Here is a 3,951-nt window from a genome sequence, read left to right as displayed (position 1 = left end):
TACGAAGGTTGGTGGAGGGGCAAGTGGTGTTGAGGGAACACGATAGGATGCAGAAGGACTGAGACAGATTAGAAGATTGGGCAACAAAGTGGTAAATGAAATACAATGTTGGAAAATGCATGGTCATGCACTTTGGTAGTAGAAATAAATGTGCAACCATTTTCCAAACGGGGATAAAATTTTAAAATCTGAGATGCAAGGAGACTTGGGAGTCCTTGTGCAGAAAAACCTAAAGGTTAACTTGCAGGTTGAGTCGATGGTGAGGAAGGCAAATGCCATGTTAGCATTCATTTCAAGAGGTCCAGAATACAAGAGCAGGGATGTGATGCTGAGGCTTTATAAGGCACTGGTGAGGCCTCACCTTGAGTATTGTGAACAGTTTTGGGCCCCTCATCTTAGAAAAGATGTGCTGGCATTGGAAAGGGTCCAGAGGAGGTTCACAAGGATGATTCCAGGAATGAAAGGGTTCTCATACGAAGAACGTTTGATGGCTCTGGGTCTGTATTCGCTGGAATTCAGAAAGATGAGGGGGGGTCTCATTGAAACCTTTTGCATGTTGAAAGCCTAGGCAGAGTAGATGTGGAAGGGATGTTTCCCATGGTGGGAGAGTCGAGGGCAAAAGGGCACAGCATCAGGATAGAGGGGTGTCCTTTCAAAACAGAGATGCAGAGACATTTCTTTAGCCATAGGGAGGTGAATTTGTGGAATTTGTTGCCACATGTAGTTGTGGAGGCCAGGTTGTTGGGTGTGTTTAAGGCAGAGGTTCTTGATTGGACATGGCATCAAACGTTACAGGGAGAAAGCCGGGAAGTGGAGTTGAGAAGGAGGGAAAAAAAGGATCAGCCTTGATTGAATGGCAGAGAAGACTCAATGGGCCAGATGGCCTAATTGTGCTCCTACGTCCTATGGTGTCTGTGCAGAATGGGTTTGTGAAGTGGGTGTGGAGAAAGATGCAAGGGCCTGTGTCGCAGTTCATCGCAAGCAAGTGCGAGAAAGAGGACTCTCTGATCTACGGGCTGTACCCGGGGATGGACAGAGATCAAGAGCAGGTAATCGACTCGGTGAAAGATGCTTTGGTTTGCACAAGAGTGTTGGTCTACCAGCACGTCACGATGCGTGTGGAGGAATGCTGCCGGCTGGCATATTCCAGACAGCAGAGAACGAGCCGAGATTTGGTGCAGCCACAATGTAGGGTTCTTCTCCTACTGGAGAGAAAGGGGCTGTTTGGGAAAGAAGCCCCTCAAATCTTGTCATGGTATAATACCCCAGAGTCGTAGCAGTGCTGTTGATGTGTATAAATGCAATGGAACAGTATGGGAAGCATTGACTGTGAATGTTAAGAATGAAAAGGCATTGAATAGGTTATTCTCATAAATATTTTGATGATAAATAAAGTTTATTCTGTTTAAAAAAAGATATTCTGTCTCCTTTTAGGGAATGAGACAAGCCAGGTGACAGAAGTGTGTTCAAGGAAGCACTGTGGACCTAGTGAACATAATTCCACTAACCAAGATGATCATGAAGAAGGTTAGGACTGGTCCCCGGGTTGAGATTCTAACTCACATTACTCAAGACCAGATTAGGGATAGTTGACAAGGCTTTATCTGTGGCAGGTAATGTTTAACCAATCGCAGAGAGATTTTTAAGGAGATTACCAAGACGATTGATGAAGGGAAGGTGGTGGACTTTATCTACATGTGAGGCCTTTGACAAAGTTTAGCATGGGAGGTTGATACACAGTCATTCAGGATTTGGCTTCAACATTGATTAGTTTAGTGCAAGAAGCTATTGAATGGTAGTAGATCAGTGTCTCTCTGACTGGAGTGGTGCTGAGCCATTGTTATCATTGATGGTGTGATAAACTAGAACAGCAAAATTGCAGACGACACTAAGTGGGGGGGGGGGGGGGGTTGGTGTGGTGAACTACATATACCTGTCTGGACATGCCCCCTGATGACTGCTCCTGTGGCTCCTCCCACAGACCCCTGTATAAAGGTGATGGAGGTCTGAGCCCGGCCTCTCTGTCTCCAGGATGCAGTATGGTGGTCACTCACTGCTCGTTCCTTCTTCCAGTCAATAAAAGCCGATACCTCGCCTTTACGTCTCAGAGTGAGTTATTGATGGTGCATCGGGGGGGGGGGGCAGGGGGGGGCAAAGTGGACGGTGAGAAAGTCTGTCAAAGTTTGGAAAGTGATCTAGACCAGCTGGGGAAATCAGCTCAAAAATGACAGGTGGAATTTCACACGGACAAGTATGAGGTGTTGCACGTTGGAAGGACAGGCTAGGGTAAGACCTACACAGTGAACAGTGAGGAGAGCGGTGGGACAAAGGAACCGAGAAAAGGATCCTTGAAAGTGGATCACAAGTAGAGAGGGTGGTAAAGAGAGCTTTTGGCACATTGGCCTTGCGTACGGGAGTTGGGGTGTTAGGATGTGTGGAGTTCTGGTCACCTACCTCAGGAACGATATCAATAAGGTTGACAGGGTGCAGTGAAAATTTACATGGGTGTCTCAGGACTTGAATATCTGAGTTACAGGGAAAGGTTGAGTAGGTTAGGAGAATGAGAGGAGGTGTTATAGATGCATGATTTTATAGGGAGCATATGCAGGAAGAATGCATGCAGTCTTTTTCCTTCAGGTGGGGTGGATCTCGAATTGGAGGTTATAGGTTTAGGATGAAAGGTGAACTATTTCACTCAGAGGCTGGGGAGGATCTGGAATGAGCTGCCAACGGTGGTGGTTCATTGGCTTCAATTGTAACATGTAAGAGTAGTTCAGTTCGGGACATGGATGACAACGGTATAGGGGGTTATGGTCTAGGTATAGGTTGATGGAACAAGACAGGCTAGCACAGACTAAATGGGCCAAAGGGCCTATTTCTGCGTTGTAGTGCTCTAGGACTCTATCATTCTATAATCGTAACTTGCAAGTGACATCTCCCAGATCCTCGCCTTTGCCGCAGCAGAAAATACCCCTCCCCAGCCCCTCTCCCACTCAATCCATCCTCTCCTTGGCCCCTCACCCTCACTCTCCATCGCCGTCCAACAGAAAACACCCTTTCTGCCTCTCACCCACTGCCTGTCAAACTCCTCAAACCCCTCACCCACCAAGCCTCCCTCCCCTCAGCCTCTCCATTAAGCCACTGTCTCCCCCACCCCCACCCCCACCCCAACCCCAACCCGTCCAAATCTGCTGGCAGTGCCCAACTCTTATTGGGTCATGTTAACTTCTGAAGTCACCGGACTGGGTGTCCCTTTAAACGCTGGCACTCCTGGCAAGAGAGGCTTCACCTTTCACCATGGAGCTCTGCTCCCTTCTCCAGCTGTGCAGCGAGAGGGAGAGAGAAGAGGAGGAATGAGAGGGGCCGGGGAGGAGAAAGGAAGAGGGTGAGGTGTAAGGGGTGTAAGCAGGAAGGGGAGATGAAGAGAGCAAGCAAGGGGAGAGGAGTTTGTGTCACAGTTTATCATTTACCGAGTACTGATCATTTGGAGCTGATTCTCCAGAACAAGAGACTGAGCCAGAACCGTTCGAACCAGCCTCGAGCAATTCCTATTAAAACATTTAGGGCGAAGCCTCGCTCACTGTTCGAACTAACTCTCACCCTGACGGGGTAAAAGCAAACCCGCACCCCAGATGGGACTCGAACCCACAATCCCTGGCTTAGGAGGCCAGTGCCTTATCCATTAGGCCACTGGGGCTGCCCGGATGCCCAGGCTGCGGCAACTTCCTTTCTCAGGCTTATCGTAGCAGGGCGCGGAACCCGGCGGCTCGGAGGCGCGGGGAGGCCGGGGAGGAGGGGAGGGAGGGTTGGGGCAAAGAGGGAGGTGGGGGTGAGAGGTGCGGGGGGGGGGTGAATAGTCGGAGGGGAGAGCGGAGACAAAAGGAATGTCAGTGGGAGAATGAAGGGCGGCGGGATAGGGGAGGGGAGGGGAGGACAATGATAAGGGACGGA

General features: G+C 49.5%; 1 non-coding gene across 1 annotated transcript; it reads right to left on the bottom strand.

The window, feature by feature from the left end:
• Positions 1-3,624: 3,624 nt before the first annotated feature.
• Positions 3,625-3,697, bottom strand: trnar-ccu (transfer RNA arginine (anticodon CCU)). The gene has a single exon. It is a non-coding gene; the product is annotated as a tRNA-Arg (tRNA).
• Between the last annotated feature and the right edge of the window lie 254 nt (positions 3,698-3,951).

The sequence above is a fragment of the Hemitrygon akajei genome, chromosome 9 (assembly GCF_048418815.1).
Source record: "Hemitrygon akajei chromosome 9, sHemAka1.3, whole genome shotgun sequence".
NCBI classification, from domain to species: domain Eukaryota; kingdom Metazoa; phylum Chordata; class Chondrichthyes; order Myliobatiformes; family Dasyatidae; genus Hemitrygon; species Hemitrygon akajei.
The sequence above is the reverse complement of the archived record's forward strand: the minus strand, read 5'-3'. Positions and strand labels throughout refer to the sequence as shown.